General features: G+C 43.0%; 1 long non-coding RNA gene across 1 annotated transcript; it reads left to right on the top strand.

Moving 5' to 3' along the window:
- The first annotated feature begins 448 nt into the window (after positions 1-448).
- LOC142071162 (uncharacterized) lies at positions 449-12,373 on the top strand. Its single transcript, XR_012667193.1, has 3 exons — positions 449-3,251; positions 8,407-8,507; positions 10,942-12,373. It is a non-coding gene; the product is annotated as an uncharacterized LOC142071162 (long non-coding RNA).
- The last annotated feature ends 2,484 nt before the right edge of the window (positions 12,374-14,857 follow it).

Raw genomic sequence — 14,857 nt, 5'->3', positions numbered from 1 at the left:
AGATTTTAATAAAAAGAGCTGGCATTAATTTTCACTTAAATCTCAGACCAACTATACCTTTCTCTGAGCTTGCAAAAAGTTCAGTAAACTTTATTCAAAAACATTTTTGAAACTTTTGCGTTACTTGGAGTCAAATAGGACAGGAAGTGACAACATTTAAATACCAGGAGAAGATATTCTCATCATTGTTCTTACCTGTTCAACATTAGTATGTATAGGAAATCCCGTATGAGCATCTGTTCTTATCATGTTTCAGAGTAGCAGCAGTGTTAGTCTGTATTCGCAAAAAGAACAGAAGTACTTGTGGCACCTTAGCGACTAACACATTTATTTGAGCATAAGCTTTTGTGAGCTACAGCTCACTTCATCGGATGCATGCAGTGGAAAATTTTCCACTGCATGCATCCGATGAAGTGAGCTCAAATAAATGTGTTAGTCTCTATGGTGCCACAAGTACTCCTTTTCTTTTTGTTCTTATCATATTTATTTAATCTGAAAAATTAGGGTAGAAATATATTATCTCCATCCTGATTTTTTTCCCCAAGCCAAAGTTATTTGGTTATGTGTTCTTGAGCCTTTTGAAGTTCACTCTCTAGCCATCACTATTTGGAACCCAATAAATTGCCAAGACATATGAAGAACTGTTGAAAATCGAGACACTTCTATTTGAATTTAGGTGTCATGATGATCTTTAATCTTGTGTGATTCATTTGTGAAGATTCTTTTTAAAAATAAAAAAGACTTATTTATTACCCTGCACAGTCTTTAACTGTCAGTAAATGGGTGAAACATTGCTCTTTCTGATTTCCAGTACACAAGAACTGATTTCCAGTCTGCTGTTGAAATATTTCCTTCCACAACACACATGCAAAGTAGCACCCTTTGTAAACATCACAATGCCTTAAAGATCTTATTAAAAATAAGCAAATTTATCTTTACAAAATTGTGTACATATGTTTGCTTGCTTTAATCTGTAAATAATTCTTATTTCATTTTCCTAGTTAATAAAACTTTAGATAGTTTATTACAGGATTGGCTACAGGTGTTGTCTTTGGTGTAAGGTACAGGGTATCAGTTGATCTGGGGTAAGTAACTGGTGTCTTGGGACTGGAGCAACCTGAATATTTTGTGATTTTTGGTGTAAGTGACCATTTGTCACTAAATAAATCCAGCTGCCTGTGTGGCAAGACAGACTAGAGAGTGTAAGGGGATTGTCTGTGACCTCGGGGTAAGACTGTTATAGTGATCCAGGAGTTCACATTATCTATATCTATCTATATCTATAGAACATACCACCAGTTTGGGGATGTCTGCCCTGTTTTTGACAGTCTGCCCTGAGATAGGCAGTCATGGTGGTGAGCCATTCCAGACAGCATGGCACACAATAATAATCACACATTGAAATAAATTGCATCCGATGAAGTGAGCTGTAGCTCAGGAAAGCTTATGCTCAAATAAATTGGTTAGTCTCCAAGGTGCCACAAGTACTCCTTTTCTTTTTGTGAATACAGACTAACACGGCTGTTACTCTGAAACCTGTCAGTGAAATAAATTTACTCATTTATTCGGTTTGGTTTCATGCAATATGCGTTAATATGAATGAGCAGTCATGGAAAATCTCAAACACAGTGTTGCATTGGGTATTTATTCATTTAGTTAGTTTTATTTTTATATTCAAGAACATAGGAGTTATACTTAGCACACATAACTTATATGATCGATGTATAACTTGTGCTACCTGAATCAATTTGTTGTATCCGCCTATGATGGGTTGTATTAAATCCACACTGGGGAACCAAGGGTTAGTTAACCAGGCCCCGCCAAGCCACACCTGCTGGGCATGCTCTCAGTGGAGGCAAAGATCAAAAGGGAGTGGCCCATCTCAGTCAGGGTGGACAGAGCAAGGCGCAGTCCTATGCTGGTAGCTCCTACAGAGAGCTCCACTGGCCCCTGTGGAGACCAGGAATGGATGACTGTTACTGACAGAGAAGAGCCTCTGGGTCAGTGAGATCTACCGCAGTGAGTTCATGAGTTGGCCCCTGTTGCGACTTTGGAGGGGGCTGAGAAGGTGGTAGGAAGTGACTCAGGGAACAGGCTTGGTGGTATCTACCCTTCAGGTTGCATATCTGACTGGCCAATCATAGGACCTTGGGTTGGAACCCAGTGGAGCAGGGAGGACCTGAGTTCCCCTATAGCTTGGTGGTATGGCTAGGGACCCTTGTCGCTAGGTAGTACTGCTGGTCTTGGACATCAAACCCCCCAACACCACCGTATTTTGGTTATATGCTCTTTAGCTCCTTGCGGGAAGGGAGTATCTCTTTGGCTACATTAGGGTTGCCAACTTTCTACTCACACAAAACCGAACACCCCTGCCCCATCCCCGCTCACTCCATTCCCCCTCTCTCGGTTGCTTGCTCTCCCCACCCTCACTTACTTCCTCTTTTTCACTGGGCAGGCTCAGGGGTTTAGGGTGTGGGAGGGGTGAGGGCTCTGTCTGAGGGTGTGGGCTCTGGGATGGGTTTATATCCATTTGTTGTTGTGTTCACATTGGCACTTGTGACGTTATCAGGTTAAATATGACCATGTAGATCATTGTTTCTACCACTGTTATATAATTGCAACAAATCTTGTAGAAAGTATGTCAAGTAAGGTGTCTATGGAAAGGATATGATTTTCTGAATATGATTATGCTATTTGTATGCATGTATCATTTTTGTATCTGAATTTATGAACATTAACTATGTACCTATATTTCAAATGTGTTTGCTCATGTGGTAACACCCACAAGGTATTTAGCCAGCACATCGTGAAGGGCCTATTCAAGTTAAGTGGCCCTTCAAGGAACACTTAACTCCCAATGGACCATGGAAGACACCCATCCACACCTGATGGACTTTCCTGTGAATGTTCTAACTAGAGTATGGGTGATGGCCCTTGCTATGCCTAAGCGAAGCAGGCACAGGCATGTGACTTGCCCAGGTGAGTCCAAAATCCATCTTGTTACCTGTAATTTTCCACAAACTAGAACAATGGGTTTCCCTTCACTTAGCAGAAGCTATAAAAGGCCCTGGAAACATCTCCATTTTGCCTCTTTCCAGCTCCAACCTCTGTACTATGGACTTATACTAATGGGAGCATTCTAACCAAAGGACTGAGGACCTTCCAATGATTTGGAAGCAGCCAGAGACTTAACAAGCCAGCAGTTTATTCCATCACTGCTACAAGCCTGATCCAAGAACCTTGCCTTTATTGTATGTATTTGATTCCTTTAACCAATTCTTTTTCTTTCTTTCTTAGATATAAAGGATTGGCACAGTGTGATTATTGTGGAAGATCTGAGTTATATATTGATCTGGGTATGTGGCTGGTCCTTTGGGATCAGAAGAACCCTTTGGTTGATGAAATTGGTTTTAAAGAACCATTCATCATTAAATCCACCATTTTTGATGGTGATGCAAGGACTGGAATACCCAAGGAAACTGTTTTTCTGACTTCTTGTTAGCCAGTGTGGTGAAACAGAAGTTTACTTTTTGTTGCTGGTTTGGTATATTTTATGGGAGACTAACCACCAGTTTGCCCTATGTCTCAGCAATTTGTCCTGAAGCAGTTTCTCAGTTGTGACCCACTGAGTCACGGTGACAGCACTTAATTTAAATAACTCCTCTAGCTCCTCTGATGTGTGTGTGTGTGTATATACATTGGCATCTGGTGAAAATATTCTTTCAGGGAGTGGAGTCAGCCTTGCACTTCCCCCAGCAGCAGCACTCTCCCATTGACTCTTCCACTTGCAGATTCGGAGGAACCCATAAAGGCATCACTTGATGCATGCATCAATGCACAGGCAGGGCCCTACCCCAGCTCCACTCCCTTCCTGTCCCTAGTGTGACTAGACGCGAGGCTGGCAGAGTAGCTCAGAAAATAGATTTGGGGGCCTGAGCCCTCTCTAGCCCTAGACATCTACTGCCTATGTGTTCATACTGCAGCACTGTGACAGTAGTGCTTTACAAATGGTGTGTTACGGGCATTAGTTAGCTCATAGTCATGTGACTTATCCTTTTCTTTTAGTTATTTCAATTGCCTTTAATATTGTTAACCTTGACATAACGTTGAATAGCTTACAATTATGGTTTTGACCCAAAGATCATTCAATGTTTATGGTCTGATCTCTCAGGAATAGCCAAATGGTTTCCTGAAGAAAAGTCCTGAAAATGATTCTATGAAATCTAACACACTGCACTAGTCCCCTACTTTGCTCTCCATCTTTCCCTGGGGTAACCTTACTGAGAGCTTTGGGATGAATTTCCATCTTTGTGCAAGATGACTCATAGTTCTAGTTTGGTTAAAAGAGGCATCTCGTTGATCGCTAGTCTTCAGAATTGCTTCCCAAACATGCAGCATTGGACTGCTAATATTATTCAACATCTTAATGTGTTTCAAGACTTAAGTTACTATGTAACTTCACTCACTCCTGTAAAATAGAGTCATCTTGTAACTTACATTGAAATATATTCTGCCTTCATTCCCATAGACTCACTCAGATAATATTTTATATTTTAAAACAGATTTCTCTGACACATTAATGGCCATCTATTAACATTTATGCAATATTGCAAAAGCTTGGTCGTACCCTCTCCACTAAGACGATGCAGAAACGCTTATTCACTTGTGTGTGTAGCCATTTTTAGATAATTGCTGGGCTACTCATGTCACTGCCATGACTGTATTTTGCAGGAACTGAGAGTGCTCTTTCACTCTCAGTTCCTGTAAAATACAGATGGCCAGTTATTAAGAGGGTTGCACAACTTGATTTGTGAACTTCATTGATGTAAGCAGTGTCAGGATGAGCTCCACCCTGACATCTGGTGGTGAGGTGTGGCAAGTTGTGGAAAAGAACTTCAGGGGCCGATCTCATTTGAATAGGCACACCCACCCTGCCTAGAATGAGGCCACAGCTGCCCAAATGGTCACTTTGGCTGCTGTGGGATCCCCAGTGTATCTGTTATTGGGGCAGGAAGAATAAATTGTTATTACCCTGATTATGGGAACTGTGATTGGAACTGTACTTGGCCTTTTGTTATGATGGAGGGACTCACCATCAACTAAGTAGCACTCGCTAGGCAAGGGTCATGGGTTCCAAAACTCTGTGAATTGAGAGAGGCTGGGGACTAGTATTAATACTTGGTGGCATGGGCCCCTGTGTGAGGGCCTTACATGCTAATTGCATTTCCTCCTGTCTCCACTGTGGAATATCAGAGCTAATTTTGATTCCATTAGGAGTCTAGTTACAGGCTGCTGAGCTCACTTTGGGCTAATGGTGCACCAGCACTGAGGCTCCCCTACTACAAGCTGAATTCATCTAAGAGCTGAAATCACTGAGCATTGTGTTAAGTAGTGGGGGAGCCTGAAGATATATTGTGGAGCAGTTTGTGGGATGGCTGGAGTGCCTTGTGGACAGGCTAGTGGAGCAGTTCATAAGACGGTGGAAGCTGCTTGTGGGACGTGGAGCAGAGCAGTTTGTGGACCGGCTGGTGGAGCAGTTTGTGGGCAGCAGAGCGGAGCTGAGCGAAGCAGTTCATGGGGCAGCTGGCTGAGCGGAGCGGAGCGAAGGCCTATGGAGCTGTGGGGCGGTCAGCTTCAGATCATATAAGGTGCCCCTTGCCTCCCCCCCCCCATCTCCACCCAGGTTGGGAGGTAAAGCTCTGCAGATAAACTTTCGAACTCTGGGGCTGCCCTGACCAAGGACAGAGACTTTTGGGTCATTGGACTTTTGGGACTTTGGGTGATTTGGGGTTGCTGGACTCAAGAACCAAAGGGAAAGGGCATGCCCCAATTTGCTTGGGGTGGGTTTTTTTGCTCATGGGTTGTGTTACGAATGCTGTTGGTGGTGTTTCCCCAACATAATGCCACGTTGTTTCTCTCTGTTATTAAAAGGCTTTTTGCTACACTCAGACTATGTGCTTGCGAGAGGGGAAGTATTGCCTCTTGGAGGCGCCCAGCGGGGGTGGTATATATTTGTCCCAGGTCACTGGGTGGGGGCTCGAGCCGGTTTGCATTGTGTTATTGGAATGAATCCCCTAGATATTGAACCCGGCCCTTGTTGCTGCCAACTCTGACGGGCAGAAGGGTTACATTAGCTTCTCTTTAGACCCCAGATCTAAGCTTGCATATTTCTCATATTTCATATAATTAATCTCCTGTACTTGTGGGCATCATTTTGAAAAGTAACATGATAATATCTCTCAGATCAGGATTAAGACCTAAATATATACATTTCATTTTTTTAAGAGAGGAAACAAAATATCTTTATTGAAACTCAGATTTAAATATACATGCATCATAATAATAGGTAGGAAGATAAGGCCCAAAAACAGAGATACTAATTATGATTAGAGATACTAATTCAAAAGGAGTGTGAAGAAAAAACAAATGTAAATAAAGTATAGGGTTCAGAGTGTCACTTTAACACTTGCAAGTCTGGTTTTTTCCTCTCACACCAATGTAAATTAGTAATAACTCCACTGAAGCCAATGGCATCACAATAGGTAAGACTGAAGAGAAGGGAAAATAGACCTATAATTCACTAAAGCCTGTCCAGATGGCTTTGTACATCTCATTTGCTAGGTTTGTTTGTTTGTTTTCTTTTAAATCAGGAATCCAGAGGTATGTAACTCAAGAACTGTTTTATGACACAAGAGCAGGGACAGTGGCAGGAGATACTCAAAACATAATGTGGACGTCCTCATTACATACTGACAGCATAGAAACTTTCTTCAATCTAGTGAAATAGGCAGGGTATTGATTCCTTTCCTGAAACTGTCTAATTGAATCTGTTAACCCAACAGAACAGCCACATTTTAGAAATACTGCTTTAAGGACTGCATTATGATACAGACAGAAGATGGATGCAGCATTACTTTTCTTTCCACATTTGATTCAGCAACTCAAATGATCAAGAATATGGTTAAACTTCAATTGATAAAATGTTATAATTTTACATAACTGTATGTGATGGGGCGGAGCGGCCCCACACTGGTACCGCAGGGGTTAATCCTTCCTTCCTAGCAGAGGAAGCCCCACCCCCGAGGCTCTGCTGGGCATGCTCCAACTGGAGAGCAGGTATAAAAGCCTGCAGAGCTGGTCAGTCTGGGCTGACCACTGGAGGGGAAGGAGGCATGCCGCCAACTCCCAGGGAGAAGCAGCCTGCGCTCCAGGATCCGGAAGCCAGCTAAGCCAGGATGTGCCCCGATGCCCAGACAGAGCACTTTGGTGCAGGGAAACAGACCAGAGGACCCCCGCAACATGGAGGGCCTGGAAGTTCTGGTAGGAAGTGACCCAGGGGAACTTTAGAGGAAAACAGTGTTAGAGCCACGCAGGGGCTCTGTGTGTGTCGGGAAGGTCCCCGCCAAGCCGGTGGCCAGGGGAACTTGCCACTACCAGGGCCCTGGGTCGGGACCTGGTGGAGAGGGCGGGTCTGGGTCCCCCTGCCCTCCCCCCCAAGATTGGGGGGTGGCTCAGCACAGGAATCATACGGACTCTGGCTGCTAGGCCATGGTACCCTGGCAGTGGGTACCAGCTCTTCCCCCACCCTCTTGGGAGTCTCTATCTGGTGTCCCTCAGCAAGTGTTCCTTCCTCACTGTGGGACTGTCCCCTTTCATTGCTAGCCCCACCAAGCTCCCTATCCAGTGAGGCAGGTGAGCGACACTTCCTTTTGTGGGAGTTCCCAAAACAATACTCTAGTTTGGCTTTCTCAGCTTGTGCCTCTTACTACGTTGGGGTATAGACTTTTCTCAGCCGTTAGTAGAAAGGGAATGAGCTGCTACTGCTCCTTCTGATAGCTGAGGGAGACTTCCCATTACCCCGAGAGGTAGAGTTGCTGTTTTGGATCCAGTTAGTTCAAGTTCTAGAAGTGACTGATTCCTTGTACATTCTAATAGCTTATTATAAATTTAATGAATACATTTGCAAAGCAATCCATGGGGACTTAGCCACACAATCGCTATTAATTTCATTGAAAGCCTTCTGGCTCAATTCCTACTTCCACATCATATCTTGTTTGCAAACACATACAGAAACATTTACATTATTTTTAGATTTCTGCATTCTGTATTTATTTTATAGCATTTTGTTATCTCATTATAGATGTGTCTTAGGAATAAAACTGGAAGGGGAATCTAAAATGAAATACATCATAATTATTTCATATCCCCAAGTCCATACTGGAGATACTCACTGTTCAGTTTGCTTTGCTTAATAAAGCATTTCATTATCTTTTTGCAGTAAACATTTACTAATCAGGCCTGAAGTATTTGTAAATTACAGCAATCTAAAATGAAAACAATGTGTGTTTTAAATGTAATCTTCCTCTAGGTCTGATTTTTGTCTTTTTTCTTTTCTAACTTCAAAAGCTAGATCAGAGAAATTCTGTGAGGTACTTGAAAATCTTTCACCAATAGTGCAGGAAGAAGTTATTCAGATTCTTTACTGATGTCTTATCTGCTTCTAAAAGGTAAATTTTTAAGGGTGAAAAATAATAAAGAAGTTACCTATTGGTACAAGTGTAACAGGGGGCCACCACTGCTCCAGTCCTCTCTGCTTCCCACAGACCACTGAGAGATCTTCCTTTTGTAGACACCACCGTGCAGTTAATTTATAGTGTTTCCCTCCACCACCTTTACATACTAGAACAGTCATGGTATTTCCAATGTTATCCAGCTTCACTACCCCTTCTCCTTAAGTGTGTCGGGGAGAAAGAAAGGTAAAGGCAGTGGTGCTGGAACTATTTTTATAGTGGGGGTGCTGAAGGCAGAAACTATGTATTTGGGTTATTACAACTGCAAGCTAGAGAGTGTGGCAGCACCCCCAAATCCCTAGTTCCAGCATGTGAGTAAACATGTCTCTGCCCAGAAATTCTCTCTCTCTCTCCTGCTTTCCCCTTCCTCTTCCACTTCTTGCCTGTGCTCTTTTATCTAATCTCCTTGTTAATAGGCTAACTAGTTCATTAGCTTCCTAGCCCCAATCTAATCTGGTAATTAGGAACTCCTCTCCTTAAGCAGGCCCTCTCTGGGTCCTAATTGGTTAACCAGTGACCAGAGTGCTGGTGCAGTTGCTGATTCCCAGCACTCCATCACAACAACGCTACATCTACACTACAGCACTTACAGCAGCGTAACTGCGCCGTTGTCGCACTTGTGGTGGAGACGCTCTAAGCCAATGGGAGAGAGCTCTCCTGTCGGCTTACTTACTTTACCTCCCACAAGCAGTGGTAGCTGTGTCGGCTGGAGAAGCTCTCTGACAGCGCTGTCTACACCCATGCTTAAATCGGTATAAGTTATGTCACGTAAGGGTGTGGATGTAAGTTATACCGAAGTAAGTTGTAGTGTAGACAAGGTCCAAGACTATCAGATTTAGTGGTTCTGTTACTATTATAGATCATGGATAATGCCTATAAAAGAATACAACTATAAATTACTATTAGAGGATTAACATTTCATGAATTTAACAAATGCCCTCATTGTTACTATAAAATCTGATTCTCTGGCCTAATAGGTCACCCATGTCTGCTTGTCAGGTAAATATATATATATTTCAGTTCGGTAATGCTGGAGGAAAATGTTAATCAAGATTCAATCTGAGTTAAAAAAATCTGAAATGTTGTAATATTGTAGTGGTGCAGGGCCCAAATCAATTAGTTGACTGCATCTTAAAGAGAATAACATACTAGTTCCACAAAAAGAACAGGAGTACTTGTGGGACCTTGGAGACTAACACATTTATTTGAGCATAAGCTTTCGTGGGCTACAACTCACTTCATCGGATGCATAGAATGGAACATATAGTAAGAAGATATATATATATATACACACACACACACACATACAGAGAACATGAAAAAGTGGAGTAAGAGGCTAATTAATTAGGATGAGCTATTATCAGCAGGAGGAAAAAAAACCCTTTTCTAGTGATAATCAAGATGGCCCATTTAGACAGTTGACAAGAGGGTGTGAGGATACTTAGCATGGGGAAATAGATTCAGTATGTGTAATGACCCAGCCACTCCCAGTCTCTATTCAAACCCAAGTTAATGGTATCTAGTTTGCATATTAATTCAAGCTCAGCAGTTTCTTGTTGGAGTCTGTTTTTGAAGCTTTTCTGTTGCAAAATTGCCACCTTTAAGTCTGTTACTGAGTGGCCAGAGAGGTTGCAGTGTTCTTGCCATCATGGGCTCATTCACCTGCACATCTACCAATATGATATATGCCATCATGTGCCAGCAATGCCCCTCTGCCATGTACATTGGCTAAACCAGACAGTCTCTACGCAAAAGAATAAATGGACACAAATCTGACATCAGGAATCATAACATTCAAAAACCAGTAGGAGAACACTTCAGCCTCTCTGGCCACTCAGTAAGAGATGAAGTTAGCATCCTATGAAGTGTAGCCCATGAAAGCTTATGCTGAAATAAATAAATTTGTTAGTCTCTAAGGTGCCACAAGTACTCCTGTTCTTTTTGCGGATACAGACTAACACGGCTACTACTCTGAAACCTGATACTAGTTCCAGTGACCCTATATAAAAGTGAAAATCTTATATTTTAAATTAAGCTTTACAGTAATTTCCCTCTATCAAGGTGAAACTTCAGGAGATATTTGATCTGTAGCCCAGTTTCAAATGTTAATGTACATTTGTCTTATTCTAAAACAAAAAGATTACTGTAAATGTCATGTTTTTTCACATTTATTTTTAATTTTGTTGCCAGGTGAGTGACTGTTTGAGTGATTGGTTGTTGCATAGGGTGTGTGTGTGTGTGTGTGTGTGTATACATATATTAATATAGTTTTGTAAATTGACATACTGTCACCTTAAGACTTTTTATAAAGATAAGATTATACCAGCTTCCTCAAAGGTAGTTTCATGTCTGGATTTTTGATATTTTGCAGGGTCATGGATATTTTATCTCTGTGAGATGTAAAACCCCAATGATGTTTAAAATTATTATATTAAATCAGACTTTTACTCCCTGTCTCAAGATGACCTAATTCACAAGGCCTTATGGTAAACCTTGCACCTGATTGTCCAAAGATCTTTGAGGAGTCACGACAGGGCTGAGTAAGCAAAGTTTGCTGCAAACTATAAAAACCAAGGGTAGAACTGAGAAGTTGTCTTTTGGGTCAAGAAGCCTCCTGCGAGAAGACTGACATTCCTGTAATCCTGAACCCAGCCATCTTGGTGAGAAGAAGTGAAGATATTGACAAACGGGCTACATCAGCCTTTGACTAGTGTCCCTGCACCTGAAGAGGTCCTGCTAGTGGGAAGCACTGTGCCAGCAATGACATTGTTTAGTTTCTTGATCACAGTCCCAGCTCCTACTCTGCAAGAGTCCAGAAGACTGCAAGAGCTGAAGACTTTGTGGCCTGGTCTACTCGGGGGGAGGGAGAAACAAATCCCTGACCAATGTAGCCATGTCCTTCCCGCCCTGCCCCCCTCCAGTGTAGACACAACTCTGTCGACAGCAGAGGGCTCCCATTGACATAACTAATTTTGTTTGGGGAGCTGGTGTTCCTATACGGACAGAAAAAAAACCCTCTGCTGGTGTCGGGATGTATGCTGTGTCTGCACTATGGGGCTATGCTGACATGACTATGCCAACCATAGCTATGCCAGTATAGTCTCCGTAGTGTAGACATTCCTGTAGAAGGGGAAAATGTTTCAACAGAGCTACAGCTACCTTGATTTGGTCAGGGTGCAGGTGGCAGCTTCGAGGCTGCTCCCTGTGGAGCAATGGTTCTGTCTTTGGGAGCTGTTGGACATAATCTGTGCCTATGCTCTGACTTTTCAGCTCCTGTTTACCCTGTGGGTCTCTGACAGGATGCTCCAATAAAGCCATATCACAAGTGTATTCCCCAGCTGGCAGATCACCCCTTACGAAGGGAACCTGCTGAGACTGCATTAGCTCTTTTGCAGGCTTTTCCTTAGGGGAGCCTTAAGAGAGCATGATATGTATTTGCCGTTGTGTCATCGCCCTGCCCACACTTGGATCCCTGTACAACTATCTGTGGAGTTTAGAAAGGACAAGAACTGGCTGTGGAGACTGATAATTCTTCCTGCTCTTTGAAGGTCTTAGGAGCCCCAGGAACCTAAAGACTATAGTGTGGTTTTTTTTAAGAAAAAGAATTTTAAAAATAGAAAAATTGTAGGGAGAACTCTTAGTTCTTTTCTCCACTCTTTGGGTGTTTCCTGGGAGTATGAATATGAAAGGATGATGAGGCAAAGGTGTCCCAAACTGTTGAGTCATGTAGGCTTATATACGAGCCAGGCCTTTTCAGAATCATCAGTTTTCTCTATTTAAATAAAAAAATGTTTTTAAAAACATGTGACTGAACCAATAATTTCCCCAACTATAAATACACCATTTGCCTTTAAAAAATTAGATTTTATTGTAATGCATTTTCCATCTGTAACAGTGCTTTCTTTTTATGAGTCTCTTGGTCAATCATGTCTACTGCTAGGACACTCCTTTGTCAAACTCAAATAACAACTTGCACATCCCATTCAATTGATCTAATCAACAACTATTTATTCTATTTGGGATTAGCAGATGGCCTTATTTTCCTGGAGGATGTTCTCTCCCTTTCATTATCCGGCAGGAGCCCTTTTGATTGAATAAAGTCAGAGGTTCTGGCAATCTTGTTAGAAAAGAATCTGTCTTCTCCAAGATAGTCTTAATTTTGCAGAATATGTAAAATGGCTAATACTACTGTTGGCAAGGAATTTTTTTTTTACCTAACCAAAAACTGATATCTTCTAAAATGCCCAGTGGAAAAACTTTGGATTTTTTTAAAAATAATAGTTTTTCCCTCCCAAAGCCATTTTAAAATTGGCCAGTGAAATTTAACAATTTATAAAGAATACTCAACAGGGTTAGGCAAGCCAAGTCTGAGCTCTTTCTAAAACTAGAGATCCAGGGAAGAAAGATTTCCCCATCCTGGATAGATTTATAGTTAAGGCTACATTTGAAGTGAGCTGTAGCTCATGAAAGCTTATGCTCAAATAAATTGGTTAGTCTCTAAGGTGCCACAAGTACTCCTTTTCTTTTTGCGAATACAGACTAACACGGCTGTTACTCTGAAACCTGTCATTTTAGTCATTGGTATGTTAGTAAAAGTCATGGACAGGTCATGGGCAGTAAACAAAAATCCAAGGCCCGTGACCTGTCCATGACTTGTACTATATACCTGTACTCCCCTGACTAAATCTTGGGGAGGGGGGCAGCCCAGGGCATGTTGCGGGTGCTTGGAGGGAGGGGGCAGCCCAGGGTGTGCCGTGGGTTCTTGGAGGGAGGGGGCCATGGGTGCTGCGGTGGGGCAGGACCCCCGCTGGTGCTGGGGGAGGTGGGATGGGTGGTGGCACATAGCCTGGGACCTGTGCTGGTGCTGGGTGGGAGGGGAAGGGCTAGCAGGCTCCCTACCCGGCTCTGCGCCTCCCCGGAAGTGGCAACATCCCTCAGCTCCTAGGTGGAGGCAGAGCTGAGCTGCGGGGGTAGTGCCTGTAGGCAGAGGCAGTGCGCAGAGCCCACTGGCCAGACCTCCCCCTAGGAGCTGAGGAATGTCGTTGCTTCCAGGGAGCCCCACTGAGGTAAGTGCTGCCAGAGCCCTCACCCCCTCGCCAAACCCCCAGTCCTGAGCCCCCCACCCAAAACTGCTGCTTGCAGGTGGGGCGGGGCAGTGGCCTGAGACTGCCCCAGCAGTGGTCGGTGTGGCTGGCTGCTGCAGAAATCATGGTCACAGAAAGTCTGTGACTTCCGTGACCTCCATGGCAAACTTGCAGCCTTATTTGTAGTGCAGTGTATTATTCAGCTACTAGCTGCCTCTGGGAGATGTAGAGAGACAAGGTGAGTGAGATAATATTTTACTGGACCAGCTTCTGCTGGTGAGAGAGACAAGCTTTTGAGCTTACACAGAGCTCTTCTTCAGGTCTGGGAAATTTACTCAGGGCTGGTCTACACTACCGTTTAAGTCGATGTAACTTATGTTGCTCAGCAGTGTGAAAACAGCACCCCCTCGAGCGATGCAAGTTACATCAACAAAGTGGCATCCACACCGCGCCATGTCGGTGCGAGATGCTCTCCCGCTGGCATAGCTTCTGCCTCTCACAGGGGTGTAGTAATTACGATAACGGGAGAGTGCTCTCCCATTGGCATAGTGCATCTTTACCACACATGCTACAGTGGCACAGCTTCATCGGTGTAGCTGTACTGACGTAGTGCGATAGTGTAGACCTGCCCTTAGAGTGTCACAGCTAAATAGAAGGTGGAACTGATTGTTTAGCAAAAGTGCTTAACACACACATTTGAAGGGACCATTCAAGGTGAAGAGGCCTCTTACACAGTTCCAGACAGGATGTAGTCCCTGGTAAACAACGGATTCAGCTTGTATGCAAGCCTGTTTGTTTGAGTGAATAGTTTGCCGTTTTCTTTAAAGAATGCCACCAGTTTAAGACTGATAGGCATTCCATATATCATGACCCCTCCAGTATCTAACTTTTCATGTAAGATGTGTATATATAAAAGTGCCAATTTCTGCACACTCATAACATTCTAGTATTCTATGGTAGCTTTCTCAGCATTTATTTTTACCTACCATCAGAATTATTTTTTTTTAATCATTCACTTCTTTATTTTCTTGGAGGCTTGCAGTGACACCTGCAGCATTACGGATTCTGTGTTCTTTCACACTGGTGCTGGCATTCAGGTCAACAAGCTTTTGTTTTTTCTTTAATGTCTGCAAATTGTTTAGTATTAGAGCAGTAACTTACCTTTTCCTATTTCCTTTAGGATTACTATGGCCAAATCAGTTT

The sequence above is a fragment of the Caretta caretta genome, chromosome 2, assembly GCF_965140235.1.
Source record: "Caretta caretta isolate rCarCar2 chromosome 2, rCarCar1.hap1, whole genome shotgun sequence".
NCBI lineage: Eukaryota > Metazoa > Chordata > Testudines > Cheloniidae > Caretta > Caretta caretta.
This window is presented reverse-complemented; position numbering and strand designations above follow the sequence as displayed.